This window comes from Myotis lucifugus, unplaced genomic scaffold (genome assembly GCF_000147115.1).
Source record: "Myotis lucifugus unplaced genomic scaffold, Myoluc2.0 scaffold_173, whole genome shotgun sequence".
NCBI classification, from domain to species: domain Eukaryota; kingdom Metazoa; phylum Chordata; class Mammalia; order Chiroptera; family Vespertilionidae; genus Myotis; species Myotis lucifugus.
Window position 1 is genome coordinate 2,578,168 of NW_005871221.1, and position 16,404 is coordinate 2,594,571.

A 16,404-nucleotide genomic window follows, 5' to 3' on the forward strand; every position below is an offset into this window, starting at 1 on the left:
ATGATGACTGGAATGAAGAGACTCAAAAAGGGCTACCCGGAGTGTGGCTGACTCTTTGGCAAGTTGCCAACTTTCACAGCCAAAACAAGTTAGACAACACTGAGTCACAAAACATATCTTGGATTCCCTTTGGACCAAAATACTCTCTTATCACTTCCCTCTCAATGCCCATCATTTTTGTTGGTCAACCAGTGAGCAAATGAGTGCAGTTTTAGAGAATCTTAACGGGAATATTTAAATCACCTTGCTAAACCTAAACAGTTCCGATTTTATACCCAACACTAGATGCCCGTTGCACGAAGAGATTCATGCAATAGGCCTTCCCTTCCCCTGGCTGCTGGCACCGGTTTTCCTCCGGCACCCGGGACCCAGGCCTTCGCTCCGGCCCAGAGCCTTCCGTCTTTGCTGCTCCGCCCTTCACACCTATGTATGCAAATTAACCGCCATCTTTGTTGGGTTAATTTGCATACTCTCCTGATTGGCTGGTGAGCGTAGCAGAGAGATGGTCGATTTACATGTTTGTCTATTATTAGGTAAGATGGTACTAAGAAGCTTTACATGCATTAATGCTAATCTTTATACTAACCTTGCCAAATAGGTATTAACTTCATATGACAAACTGGAACTAGACTGGTTCAATAACTTAAGTTCATAGAGAAAATTATGGAACTTGATCCAAAACCTGGTATCTAGGTACCACTGTTCTTTTCTGAAATGCAGCTCTCCTCTGTGGTGTTCCTGTCTCGATTATCTCCCCATTCCAATCCATCCTCTTATGCTGCTCCTAGTTGCATCCTTCTAAAACACAGATCTGATAAGATTACTCTCTGCTCAGAAAAAGAACAAGATAGGAAATAGCAAAGGAATCAAATTTCAAAGATGCTATAGCAGGCCAATTCCTGTGGGTTTGTAGTCCTTTAAAACTAATCAAGCAGAGTGCAAGAGAAGATATGGTATTTTTTAAATTGCACCATGTTAATCTCAGCCTTTTAATTTTTTTCTGGCTCTGAAGTTTGTTTCCCTGCATTAGTTTTCACATAAATTTCTTACAGCCTATCGCTGGGAAGGGTGGGAAAATCTAATAAAACTCAACAGAAAATCATCCCTTCTTATCCTATCTAATAGACAAATATGGTAATTGACCATATGTTCACTATGCCTCCCATTGGCTAATCAGAGAGATATGCAAATTAACCCAACCAAGATGGAGTCCGGCAGCCATGCAGCTGAAGCGAGCAGGAGGCTTGCTTCTCCAGTGATGGAGGAAGCCAAGGTTCCCCGCCTGCCGCGCCCGGCTCTGAGCTCCGAAAGCAACAAAGTTTCAATTATAGAAGCTAAACAAACCCCAGATACCTGCTTTCAGCAGGCCGTGGCCTCAGAGCTGGAGCGAGTAGGAGCCGGCTCTCAGATCCAGTGACGGCAACAAAGTTTCAATTATAGAAGGTAAATAAATCCCAGAATAAAAAAAATAAAGAAAAAAAGGAGAGGCTGGGAGGTTCAGTCGCCGGCCAGCCTGAAAACGGCCCTCAGCCCCTCACCCAGACTAGCCAGGCACCCCAGTGGGGACCCCCACCCTAAAGGGGGTGTGGCCAGCCTGAAAACAGCCATCAGCCCCTCACCCAGGCTGGCCAGGCACCCAAGCGGGACCCCCACCCTGATCCGGGACACCCTTCAGGGCAAACCAGCCGGCCCCCACCCATGCACCAGGCCTCTATCCTATATAGTAAAAGGGTAATATGCAAACTGACCCTAACAGCAGAAACACTGGGAATGACTGGTCACTATGACACACACTGACCATCAGGGGGCAGACGCTCAATGCAGGAGCTGCCTCCTGGTAGTCAGTGCGCTCCCACATGGGGGAGCTCTGCTCAGCCACAAGCCAGGCTGATGGCTGCCAGTACAGCCGTGGTGGTGGGAGCTTGTCCTGCCTCTTCAGCAGCACTAAGGATGTCCGACTGCAGCTTAGGTCTGTTCCCCGCTGGCAAGTGGACATCCCCCGAGGGCTGCCGGGCTGCCAGAGGGATGTCTGATTGCCAGCTTAGGCCCAATCCCCTGGGGAGCAGGCCTAAGCCAGCAGGTGGTCATCCCCCGAGGTGTCCCAGACTGCGAGAGGGCACAGGCCGGGCTGAGCCCCTCCCCCCACCGAGTGCACAAATTTTTGTGCAGCAGGCCTCTAGTTTATTTATAAAAATAAATTCCTTTCCATCACCACACTAACTGCTAAACAATAGATGTGTGTCTTCATTTAAGTCTGACTCTGAATTTGAGGGCTAAAGTAATTCTTTGAGAACCATATTAATGTAAGCTTTCTGAATAATTTTAGCTTAGCTTATAAAAGCAAAAACAAAAGAAAAAAAACTTATTAATTTTGGGCCTATAGCACTTAGGCAAGTTAAACCACTTTATCTAAGTCAGTCAGGCAAAATTTAACCTATAATGCCTGTGACAATTTACTTCCTTAAACTATGGAGTTACTCTTTTAGTTCAATTCCAGATGAACTAAAAAAAATAAACACCTTAGGAATATAGGAATTTGTAAGACAAAAGTATTAAGTTTTTTAATTTTTAAAATATTTTTAAAATTTTAATCTTCTAAAATTGTGCTTAAATATACATAACATCATAATCTTTACCATTTTAGCCATATTTAAATGTACAGTTCTGTGGCATTAAGTACATTCACATCGTTGTGCAACCATCTCCACCATCCATTGCTATAACTTTTTCATCTTCTTCAGCTGAAATAACACCTACTAAACAATAACACTCACTAAACAATAACTCCCATTCCCACAGGCAACCAATACTCTACTTTCTATCTTTATGAATTTTACTACTCCAGGGACCTCATATAAGTAGTGGAATCATACCAATATTTGTCTTTTTATGGCTGGCTTATATCACTTCAAAGTTCATCTATGTTGTAGCCTGTATCAGAATTTCCTTTCTTTTTAAGGTTCAATAACATTCCAATGTATGTATATGCCACCATTTTGTTTATCCATTCATTGGTCAATAAAAGTTTTTAAAGACTGGTTGTAACTTAATAGAATAAAACTCACAAAATCAGTAAAGTGCCTAAAGAAGACAGCCAATGTTTTCAGAGTTATTTCTCACTTTCTCATGAATAATCAAGCTTCATTAAGACTTTTAAAAGTCAACAGTCTGGTTTTAAAAAAAAACAACAACTGAGAGTTGAACTTCTTAGTCCTTTTTGATATACAATACATGATATTATAGCTTCAGTTTTCTCATATGTAAAATGAGGGGACTGAACCCTTTCTATTATTTCGTGAATGAGAGTATCCAGGAAAGGAGCAGGGATGCCAGGTGCTTTCAAGTCCTAATCCTTGATGGAAGCATTAGTTCCATTTTTACAAGTGAAGAAACTGAGTCTCAGAGTCATTAAGTAGGTTACCTTTAGTTATATAATATACTCAGTAAGTGGCAGACTTGGGAAATCTAAATCATTTTTATTCTAAAGTTCACACTCTCCTCTCTATATACTGATACCTCTAGTCAGTGAAAGACAGAAGATGTAAGGTCAGGAGATGAAAAGCACCTAAAACTCATTTAACACTACTGATTAAGTGCAATTCTGTTGACACCTGAAAAAACTAGCCCATATAAGTGGTTTCCCCCATGTTCCTGTGGCTACTTCAGAACTCCCCACTTCCCACCCCCGTCCCCAGAACTCTAGGTAAGCTTCACTTCAACACAGTAGCTCTGAAACGAAATACTTAAATTATTCGGATGGCATTTCCACAACAGACACTTATCTCTGGGAACACAGGAAAAGTCAGCTTAATATTATTGTACTACTCATTCACAAGGTCAGATTGTATTTCTGACCTTGTTAATATAGATATTTTTTAGAGGTAACCTTGTCTTTACTTATTCTGAAACAAATTTCTAAAGCATAATATAATTCATTTTATAAATATAAAAATGTGAATATTTTTGAGCAATACAGAATCATTCAAAAACTTTTCTTCCTTTTAGGAAATTAGTCATATGTTTTCTTCTCATCTACAGTGAAGAAAACGAATCTATCCCATTTAGAGTATCAACCTGTCTACACTCAAATCTGAAACATTTATATTACTCATTTCTCCTTAAACTATGTGAATTTAATGCCATGCAAGCAAATCATTTGATAGATAACCAAAGCCTAAGATATATGCAATAAATATGGTTTCTCCTTTCTATGACCTATGATTTTCAGGGGAATGTGTATAGACAAACCACAAATGTTTGGCAAAAGACACATGTTTCATGCACTTTCTGATAAAAAAATAAATAAAAACAAAAGACCCTGGTCCACAGTTTCACAAGGATGGTGGGACATTTGACAAGTATGGGCAATCAATAAACATTTTCTGAGCATCTTCATTAACAGCACTGGAATAGGCACTGCATAATATTAAAAATTTTAATAAATATTCAAGTTCCACAGGTGTTTTTAAAACTATTTGAAAAGATCTTTTCTCACAAGCAAAAGCAAAAATAAAACTTTCTGCTAGGGAACAATTTTAGACAGAAATCACCCTTTTCTTCAATTCACAGAGAACTGAACAGGTAAGTACAATAAAGATATAACCATACCATTTCTCTTCTGCAGATATATCAGAGGTCTATTCATAGACAATCGTGTATCACAGCAAAGGGGTTTATGTGACATGTTCCTACTCTTACATTGCCAGAATCCATTTATCAGCATACTTCAAGGGCATATAGAGTTTATTGCCTATACAGTAAAAATATTAAAATGATTAACTCAAGCCTCTTCCCTACAGTATTACAGAAATACCCAACTTTCAATCCAATTTAGCCTTAAATGCTGTCTCTAATACCCTTGATGATATTTACAATATGTCCCCTCAGAAAGATTCTGCAAATCAATTTCTTTCCCTCAGAAAAATGGAAAATTATAACCATAGGTTGATGGTTATAATGACCAAAATGTATAAATAATGGAAAATCGGAAAAAGAAGTTTCAAAAATATAGTTAAGATACACTCCTTCACATTTTAAAGCCAAGGTAATATACACTATTTAATGTCATGCATGAACTTGAAAACAAGTTTTACTTTTACTATTTAGTGATCCATAGAAAAAGGGATTGGGGTGGGGGAAGGTTAGGCCTTATAGAACTCTACTATGATATAAAGAACCATTAAGAAATTCTCACTGTTGACTACCTCAAAGTATTACAATTGCTTTGGAAAGAGAAAAACTTACCAGGCTAAATTCTATAAACTAAAGTGTCAATGACTTGCAAACTGCCATATTTGGTCAGTCTTTGCACACAGAGAGAAACATAGCTGTTAGGGTCAACAAGAGAGGTTACAATGTAAGTTTAAATGTCTATCTAATATTGTTTTGACTTATAAGTTTTCTAAAGAATAATGATCTGAGGATGATCAGAAAACTAGAGGGCAGGAGGGACAGAACAAGGTAACCAAATTATTGCAAAATGAAACAGCTGTTAAATTGATACACTGTTTTTTTTTTTTCACATATACCAATGGACATGACTCTTTATTTTAGCCTTGGATTTTCTTTCTTTGGGACCTAACTATGGAAAACCAATAAAACAAGGCAATTACATACAAAGCACCTAAATGTCATGCCCAACTATGAGTTATCTATGTTGGTTAAATTAGTATGTCTTTAATATTTGAGTTTTATCACCAAGAAAGATATGAGTTTTATTCATTTATTCCACATGCTTGAAAAGGTTAATGATATCTGATTATATTGAAAACTACACAGATATTATAGGCAGCCTATGTCAAAACCTCAGCACACTCAACAGTAGCACCAATTTAAATGAATTATTTTCTGAAGCCTGCAGTCAAAGGTCACTTGTTAAAACAATTACTGTGAAATGATGAGACCTTCAAAGCAGGCTTTATTTTAGCTGGACACATTCTCAATAAAAGACAATGACTTCTTTAAAAGAATCTGGGCTGCAAAGTAGCTGGAAATATACTCAATAAAAGACAATGACTTCTTTAAAGAATCTGGGCTGTAAAGTTGATATATATTTGTGGAAAATCATGTCACCCTCATGTAAATAATATGCAGAATACACTTCTTTTAATATGCAGTAGACAAGATAAGAAGCAGGTGCCTTCACTTTTACAGTATCACTAAATTACCTCTTAATCCAGATTAAGCACCTGTAAACTGCTAATAGAACACCATGCCAAAAAAGGCCAAAATGTGTATATAGTTATAGGTTAACTACCCAGACAAATATATACCTTAACACCAACAAGTTAATTAACTGTAAACTGAATTATAAAACTAAAACAACAAAAAGGAAATGTACCAAAAAATAGCAACAGTTCAATTACAAATTTGAGTTGATAAATCCTATTAAAGCCACTTATGAATTTTAAATGTTACCCATACAAATCAATCATGGATTCAAAATTTACCAATGCAAACTGAGTTCTACAAAGCAAGATCACAAAGAATTCTCTCCCTTATTCATTTGCAGTTTGAGTAAACACTACTTAAAAGCCTTCAAAATATATAAAACAGCACTCTCCACCAACAGGTCCTTTTTTTTTTTTTTTTTTTAGTTAAATGTGCACTTCCTTGGCAACTAAGCCTTTTTTCAACTACTTTTCAAACATCAGTTTAATGTGACACAGTTCAAGTCACCCTCCATTGTTTTTTACTTCCTAAATAAACAAAGCAGCTGGAAACACACACACACACACACACACACACGTATGTGAATACAGGTGTTTATTAGAATGAAAATAACAAAATAATTATGAAACCTATCCCTGGCATTTTTTTTTCCATTGATAAAAATAGCAAAAGCTACAATATCTCACATTCAAATTGGAACAGGACTTTGAACTAACGGAGAACGAGTAGTGTGAGTACCAGTATCATGATTACTTCTGCTTCCACTATAAATTAAAAGAACCCCCGAGTAACCCTAGTATGGAAATGCCTGTAAAAGCAGGTGCAGACTGTAACAGTCTGAATGATACTGACCAAAGTACTACCAGGCAATGGACAGCGAATTCCTGGAAGTCTGGTTATTTTCTGGCTTAACACCTAAAACCCTGAAGTTTGCATCCACAGCAAGGAAGTATTGGGAGCAGATATTTAAAGAAGATGGGGCGAGTGGGATGCCGCAGACACTTCAAGTTTAGGCGGGGAAAATGAGATGGTAAGGCCAGCACGAGATGGCAGATCCACACAAGAAAGCAAGTCTTTCAAATGAGTCACAGCCCAGGAAGACGGGCCGGGCCAGGGCCGAGGCCAGCCTAAGTCAGATACGGGCCCTGGGGGCAAGAGGGAGAAACTGAGGCGGAGGAAGAGGCCAGATGCCCACACAGGACCTGGCCCAAAACATTAAAGTCAAAAGCCAAGCCGGCTTTGCTAGGGGCCCAGAGGGGCAGCCACAAGTGTAAGACTCTGCAGACAGACACCCACCCAAGACAGGGGGAACCGGTTCGGGCAGGGGCGCCGAGAGCGTTCCCACCTGCGCATGCGCCCTCTCCCCTCCGCCGCAGCTTCCCCTCCCCCCAATCACAGCTCCCCTCACAACACGGCTCTTCGAGGGAGCTGAACGCAGTCTCGCCGGCCCAGGCCCGCGGGATGGGACCACAGGCTGGCTCCTCGCAGAGGATACCCCCTGGCTTGGTAGAGGGAAGGTGGGAGGAGGAGGAGGGGAAACGCGGCCCTACCCGACCTGCCGTCTCCTCCTCCACCGCCTGCAGTTCGCCGTCCGGGAGGCTTCGTCGCCTGGGCCTCCCTAGCTGCCCAGCCCCCGTCTTCCCCGCCCCCTATTCACGTGAGAGCGGCTTTTTCCGCTCTCTGCCCGCCTCCCGCCCCGTGCCATAGGTCCGCGGCTGAGCCGCGCCGCCCCATTGGTCCAACAACAAGCGGCGAGGGCGTACTTCCTCTCCTCGACGCCCCACCTGGGCTTTGAGCCCGCCCCTAGCCTGCGCCTGCGCGGGGTCTACACTGGCGACAAGCCCTGTGGCCGGTGGGCTTGGACAGGTAGTGGCTGTGTGGCTGAGCAGGGACTGGAAGCAGGACGGGGATGGAGGGATTAGGAGGGAGCGGGAGAGGAAGCAGGCTGCTAGCACCTTTTGAGCAGGGAATCTTCTGCTCACCTTTCACGTTGAGTACTTCTTCAAAAGCAGCGCTTAACAGTGTTAGTCAACGCACCTGGCCTTTATTGAGAGCGCACGAATGTGCCAAGGATAGTGATGGGTCCCGGATATCTTATTTGGCTTTACTACAAACATATGAGAACCTGACTTTTCTCGTTTTACAAAGGAGCCCAACCTAAGTTAGAGAATTCAGTCTAGAAGTAAAACTTCTGACTCTCTGTCCAAGGCCTTGAGCTTATTATTAGAGGCACGCAGAATAGCACAGAAATGAACAAGGTTGTTTCAGTGTTACTTGAAAATGCGGCTGGAATTTTATTTGAAAATCATTCAAAGGTAGAATATGGAGCGACGACAATGTAAAGTATGGGGCGCGGCTACGGTGTTTTGGCTAGGATCAAGCCTCGGACTAATGAAGGGACAGGGCCCTCTCATTGCCACCTGCAAGTCCCAGCTGGAGGTCAGTGCCCTCCCAGCACAATCATAGCCAATGGCTGTGGTAGTAAGCTTGAACCTATGGTCCAAACACATGGCCCCACGTGCCTTGTGCTAGAGTTCAGGTGCATGTAGTTGAGTGAGGTTGGAACTCACAAGAATGCTGTAAACAACGTGATCATGCCCCTACTCGTGGCATCTGCTATAAAATAAAGACGCGGCTTGTGGGTGCTGGCGCTGTCTCCTCATCAGGGAGCAGCGTCCCACCGAGACCCAGCTTTCATTCTCTTGTCTGTCTTTCCTTAATCCTTTCACCCCCCCCCCCCCCCACTCAGTTTACCTTTGGCTGCAACAGTAAAGAATTTTGAATTCCCTGTCCTGAATAAGTTTACAATGTAGTTGGAAATAAAAACAATGATTAAAGGTGCTATTTCAGTCTTGATAATTTATAATTCTACAACCTCTTCCTTACTCTTTGCTTTTAATTCAAATAGCATATGCTCTTTTCCTGGTGAATGACTCATTCCCAATGTTTTCCTGTGGATACTGAATCGAGATCAACCAGAGCAAAAGCTGTTCTGTTACAGTCCTCTTTGTGACTTGTCTGTCACAATAGACTAGCTAAACTCCCTCAAGAAATAGTTCTGTTCCTTTTCTCCGTATACACTTATATAGTAATAATACCTATTTAAAAGATACAGTATTAGGAAGAAAGTAAAATGTCCTGAATTCCTGACAACCACTTTTAATATTTTGGTGACCATGCATGCATGTACTTCTTGACTCATGTACACCCCAATATATATGTAAACCTTAAGAGAAAATTTTGAGACAAAATTTTATTACAGAATAGTATATCTTGGAAAAAAATACACACACGCTAAAATAACAAATAAAAATATCACATTCCCACCACCAATGTTAATACTTTAATACATCCTTCTGTGTCAACATAGTTTTTCAAAATGAGGTCACAGTATAGAAATCTACTTTAGTCAACGAACAACATATACATTATTTCAGTCACTTTTCCTCTCATATAATTCCTAGATCATATTCAAATTTTATATCAACCTAACAATGTTTTTCCTGTTGGCTTTCCCAAATCAGTAATATTTCAGTAAATTTTCCTCTCATTTAATACCTAACTATAATCAATTTTCTGTTACCTGCAATACATTTTTTTAACAGCTAGTTTTCCCAAGTTAGTATCAAATCCAGGGCCACATATTGCTTCTAGTAGTGTTCCCAGTATTTCTTAATCTAGCCCTTAAGAAAAAAATTTAAAGACATTGGCTTATTAAAGAAATTAGACCACTTTAAGCTCCTTCTGAATCCAAGTATTTGCTTCCTCATCACTGAGTTTGTTCCTCTCCCAAGCATGTCAAACTCAAAGACTAACATGGGCCAAATAAACAAGGTTTAAGTTTATGTGGGCTGCAAAAAAACAAAGCTTCAATTTTCATAGAAACATAGGTTTATTTCGATAGAGACATGCTGAATACAAAGGGCTGAAATAAATGAGTAATCGTTAACAAAATAATAGAGCATTTTAATAAAAATTAATATTTTTTCTTGAACATTAACTTACCAGATACTGAATAACTGCACAAATTAATAAGCGCAACGCAAATAAACCTATTTTTCTTGTTCTCCAAAAGTGAAATATTTCCTGTTGTGCATACCAAACAAGTCAGTACAAGGCTAATGACATGGCAATCAACTGCTAAAATGTTCGCTACTAGTATTAGTGGAGAGAAATGGTACACCTGCAGGTAAGGCAAGTAAGGGAAATGAATGCAACATGTTTACAGTAATCAGTCATTAGCAAACGTTGTAGTTGGTTATTAATAATTATGTATAACAGGATATTGTAACAAGTTACAAAATTTTTATTAAAATGTTTCTTACATACAATTATATTAGCTGGGCCACAAACATATTCGTTGTGGGCCACATGCGGCCCTCGGGCCTTGAGTTTGACATGCTTGCTCTAGACCTTGTATTTCCTTGAGATATGATTTCTAGTTATATCTCAAGTTTCAATAGATTGAAGTCAAACATTTTGGGCTAGCACATACCATAGGTTGTATGTCATATAATACAGAACTCAAGTATTTGGAGAACAAGGTTCTTATTTCCTATCCTGGCTCCAGCAAGCACACTTGAATGTAAAGATGATTGCCTGCCACAAGCTGAAGGGGTAAGAGATGGTTAGGTGTTATCACACTGAAGACTGACACTGAAATGAACCTCAATTTACCAACCAAGCCTTCCCCTGGAAAATGCAAGTTTTCAAATAGACTCCAGAGTTCCAAAATAGTTACTTGAGATTCTGCCAGGACAATTGTTATCTAGGTAGAGAGATGAGTTCCTTGCACTTCCTACTCCATCTGAGGAACAGAAAAAGAAAAAGAAAAATGAACAGAGGCATAGGGATCTATTGGACACTGTCAAGAGAAACAAAATACCCCTGTGGGAATCCCAGGAGAAGAGAGAAAGGGGAGGAAGAATAATTATCAAACTGTAGCAAGCCAAAGAAAAGAATCTTGAAAGTAGCAAGAAAGAAATGATTAATCACATACAAAGGACCCTCCGTAAGATAAACAGCCAATTTTTCATCCTAAACCTTGGAGGCCAGAAAGTAGTGGGTTGATAATATTCCAAGTGCTGACAGAAAAAAAAGTGTTGACAAAGAATTCTTTATCTAGCAAAACTGTTTTTTAAAAATAAGGGAGAGTCCAGCTGGTGTGGCTTAGTGGTTGAGTGTTGACCCATAAACCAGGAGGTCACGATTCCAGGTCACATGTCCAGGATGTGGGCTGGATCTCTGGATCGCTGGTGGGAGGCGGGCAGCCGATCGATGATTCACATCATTGATGTTTCTCTCTCCCCATCTCCCTTCCTCTCTCTGAAAATCAATAAAAAGATTTTTTTTTAAATGAGGGAGAAATTAACAAATTCCCTAATTTTAAAAAAAGTCAAAGGAGTTTGTTATTGTTAGTTACCACTGAACCTGCCCTTCAAGAATGCTAAGGGGAATCCTTCAGGTTGACCTGAAAAGACACTTGACAGTAACTAGAAGCCATAGGAGAAAATAAAGATCTCCTTTCAGTGTCAATACATGGACAATTATAAAAGCAAGTAATTATGACTTGAAGGTACACTTTTTTTCTCCATGACTTAAAGAGAAATACATAAAAATATTAATCTATATTATTGGACACAAATGTTTAAAGATGCAATTTATGACATCAATAGGAAGAGGGGACAGAGCTGTAGAGTAGGAGTTTTTGTATGGTATTGAAGTTGGTATCAATTCTATTAGAATGTTGTAACTTTGGGCTATTAAATGTTATTCTCATGGCAACCACAAAGAAAGTATCTATAGAAAATACACAGAAGGGTATGACAGGTGAATCAAAACATAACAAAAATCAAATAAACACAGAAAAAGGCAATAATGAAGAAAATGAAGGCACAAAAGCTATAAGGCCTATAGAAAACAAATAGCAAAATGGCAGAAAGAAATCCTTCCTTATCAGTAATTACTTCAAATGTAAATTGCTAAAATTCTTCAATCAAAAGACAGGTGGGCAGAATAGATTAAAAAACAACCATGACCCAACTATATGCAGTCTAGAAGAGACTCCCTTTATTTATTTTTTAAATATTCTTTTAAAAAATACGTTTTTATTGACTTCAGAGAGAGGAAGGGAGAGATAGGAACATCAATGATGAGAGAGAAACATCACTGATTGGCTGCCTCTTGCATGTCCCCTACTGAGGATCAAGCCCAAAATCAGGGCATGTGCCCTGACTGGTAATCAACCATGACCTCCTGGTTCAGGGGTCGATGCTCAATCACTAAGCTACACCAACTGGGCTAGAAGAAACTCACTTTAGATCCGAAGACATTAATTAGTTGAAAGTGAAAGGATAAAATAGAAGATATTTCATGTAAATAGCAACCAAAAGAGAGCTGGGTTGGTTATACTGAGATATGCAAAACAGAGATGTAATTTTTTTTAAAAGGTTACAACAACAAAAGTAAATAAATAAATAAATAGGTTACAAGAGACAAAGAAGGTCATTACATATTAACAAACGGTTCAATAAAGCATTATGATATAAAATTATAAACTTTTACACAAATAACAGACAATATATATAAAGAAAAAAATTAACAGAATTAAAGGGACAAATAAAGAGTTCAACAGTAGTTGAAACTTCAATACCACACTTTCAATAATAAATAGCCCTGACCGGTTTGGCTCAGTGGATAGAGCATCGGCCTGCGGACTCAAGGGTCCCGGGTTCGGTTCCGGTCAAGGGCATGTACCTTGGTTTCGGGCACATCCCCAGTAGGGGGTGTGCAGGAGGCGGCTGATCGATGTTTCTCCCTCGTCGATGTTTCTAACTCTCTATCCCTCTCCCTTCCTCTCTGTAAAAAAATCAATAAAATATATTTCAAAGTAATAATAATAATAAATAGAACAAGCTATAGAAGATAAGTAAGGAAGTAGAGGACTTGAACATCACAATAAACAAAGTACACCTAACAGATACATAAAAAACAATCTATCCAACAACAGAATACACATTCTTTCCCAATGTACATAGTACATTCTCCCCACCACCTACAGTATAATAAAAGATTATTCAGCCCAGGAGGTGTGTGTCACTGGTTGAGTGTTGATCCATGAACCAAGTGGGTCACGGTTCAATTCCTGGTCAGGGCACATGTCTGGGTTTCAGGTTCAATCCCCAGTTGGGGGTGTGCAGGAGTCAGCCAATTGATGATTCTTTCTCATCATTGATGTTTCTATCTCTCTCTCCTTTCTTCCTCTCTCTGAAATCATTTAAAAATATATATATTAAAAGTGTTATTCACATGACCGAGTGGGATTTATCAGAGAAATGCAAGGGAGGTTCAACATAATTCAATGTAATATATCACATTTTAAAAAATTAAAGGGTGTGGGTATGAGAACACATGATCATCTCAATTGACACAGAAAAGGCACTTGAAGATAACAATCCCTGTTCATGTTAAGATCTCTCAGCAAACTAGTTATAGAAGGAAAATTCCTCAATATGATAAAGGTGTTTTTGAAAAATCCACAGCTAACAGTATTCAAATAGTTTAGCCTCCCCTCTAGGATCAGGAACAAGTAAAGGAAACCTACATTCCTGCTGCTATTCAACATTGTACTGTAAATTCTCGTCAGAGCTACTTTTAAAAAGAAAGAAAATAGAAGGCATCCAAATTGAAAACAAAAAGGTGAAACTATCTTTATTCACAGGCAACATAATCATAAATATAGAAAATGAAGAAGTTACTAGAGCTAATAAATTCAGCAAAGTTGCAAGGTGTAAGATCAACACACAAAAAGCAATTGTTTCTACACACCAGCAATCACCAATATGAAAAGAAAATTAAGGAAGAAATTCTACTTACAATAGTATCCTATATAATAAAGATGTAATATGCAAATGGTCATTATGCTGACCAGATCAGCAGGAGGGTGGGGCAGCGAGCTACAAGCAGGCAGGGCAGTAAACAAGTGGGAGGTGAGGTGGAGAGCTACAGGAGCGGGCAGGGCAGCAAGGAAGCAAGTGGGAGGCAGAGAGCTACAGGAAGGGGCAGGGCAGCAAGCTATGAAGGGGTCGGGGAGCTACAGGAGGGTGGGGCAGCAGCAAGCTACTGGCACATGGATTCGTGTGCAGGGTTACTAGTCTATAATAATAAAAGGGTAATATGCTAATTAGACCAGACATCTTCCAGACGTCATTCTGGACGTCCTTCCTGACAAAACTGGGACAGAGGGAAGCCAGCCCGGTCCCAGGTGCCAGAGGGAAGCTGGCGCAGGCAGCCAGGGGAAGGACGGCCTACTCTTGCATGAATTTTCCTGCATCAGGCCTCTAGTCAAAAATAATTATATACCCTGAAAACTAGAAAACATTGCTGAAATTAATGAAGACCTAAGTACATGGAAAGTAATTCTGCATTCATGAACAGGAAGGCTTAAAATTAAGTTGTCTATACTACCAAAAGTGACCTACAGATTCAAAACAATCTCTATCAAAACTACAACAGCCTATTTTTCAGAAATGTAAAAGCTGACCCTCAAATGCACATGGAATTTCAGGGGGCCTGGAACAGCCAAAACAATCTCGAAAAAGAATAAAGTTGGAAGACTCATACTTCAAAACTTACTACAGCCTGGACAGTGTGGCTCAGTGGTTAAAGTGTCAGCCAGCACACGGAAGGGTCACGGGTTCAATTGCTGGTGGATGTTACTTACCTGGGCTGCAGTTTGGATCCCAGGTCCCAGTGGGGAGAGTGCAGGTGGCAACCAATCTCTCTCTACTTATACCCCTCTCTCTCTCCCTCCCTTCCACTCTAAAAGTCAATGGAGGAGAAAACATCCTTGGGGGAAGATTAACAACAAAAAACATACTACAAAACTGCAACAATTAAAGCATTATGTTACTGCCCTAGCTGGTTTGGCTCAGTGGATAGAGTGTCCGCCTGCAGACTTAAAGGGTCCCAGGTTCCATTCTGGTCAAGGGCACATGCCTGGGTTGCCAGCTCGATCCCCAGTAGGGGGCGTGCAGGAGGCAGCCGATCAATGATTCTCTCTCTCCCTCTCCCTTCCTCTCTGAAATCAATAAAAATATATTAAAAAACAAAACAGCCCTGACTGGTTTGGCTCAGTGGATAGAGCGTCGACCTCAAGGGCATGTACCTTGGTTGCGGGCACATTCCCAGGAGGGTGTGCAGGAGGCAGCTGATGGATGTTTCTCTCTCATCGATGTTTCTAACTCTATTCCTCTCCCTTCCTCTCTGTAAAAAATCAATAAAATATATTTAAATATATATATATTACTAGCATTAGAACAGACATATAGTTCAATGTAATAGAAGAGAGAGCCCAAAAATAAACCCTCACATATATAGTCAGTTGATTTTTCAACAAAGGTGCCAAGAACATTCAATGGGGAAATAAATGTCTTTCCAACCAATAGTACTGAGAAAACGCTATCCACAAGCAAAAAAATCAAGTCGGTTAGGTATAGCAGTGGTGACGATTACTCAACATTGTGACTGTACTTCATGCCCCAGAACTTCACACTTACAAATTACTAAAATGTTAACTAACTATGAGTTCTACCACAATACGTCCCGGAGACCCCAGGGAGCAATTGGATTGGCAAGGAGAAGGAAAAGGAGCCTAGGATGACAAAGCTTCCTGGTCGGCAGGGCTGCGTCGTGGATGATGCCCTTCATCTATACAAGGACCACAGGAGATAAGAAGCAGATGAACGTGAGATAAGGTCAAAAGGTACATTGGGGGGGGGGTGCATTGACATTAGGACATTCAATTGAAGATGTCTTGTAGGCGGTTGGCCCTGGAGCTCAGGAGAGCCGTCTGGGCTGGCGAGAGAAATTTGGGAACGGTCAGCAAGCAGTACGTACAGGAAGCCACGGGAATGCGAGACCTCCGGGAACACCAACATCCCAACGCGAGGAGAGCGAACTTGCTTTCAGGGCCCCCCACAAGGCGAGTCCACATCCCCCGGCGAGACTTACCGAAGCTTCAGGGCGGAGGCGCCCTCCAGGCCCATGCAGGCCAGGACCATGTAGGCAGGTCGAGGTCCAGCTCAGAGGAGCCGCTGAGAAGCCAGAACCCCAAACGCTAAGGAACCCCCGCACCCCCAAGTCTCAGGAGTAACGGCTCGCACCTGGAACCCAAAGCACTCGAGCCGCACTCCGCCCTCCGCGTGGAAAGTCCCTCTCGCGGCCCCGTCGCCT

The 16,404-nt window shown here is 40.6% G+C and overlaps 1 protein-coding gene across 6 annotated transcripts in view; it reads right to left on the reverse strand.

Annotated features, from left to right (window-relative positions):
* The window catches only part of RABGAP1 (RAB GTPase activating protein 1), a 130,689-nt gene extending 114,338 nt beyond the window's left edge, over positions 1-16,351 (reverse strand). For 2 of the 6 annotated variants that reach the window (XM_023760148.1, XM_023760144.1), the window contains exon 1: positions 7,024-7,786. The gene's annotated coding sequence lies outside the window, so the exon portion shown is untranslated. Of the gene's footprint in view, positions 1-7,023; positions 7,807-16,182 lie in introns of those variants that run through there. The other 4 variants (XM_023760146.1, XM_023760145.1, XM_006096285.3 and 1 more) reach the window with 4 other exon arrangements.
* Positions 16,352-16,404: the final 53 nt, after the last annotated feature.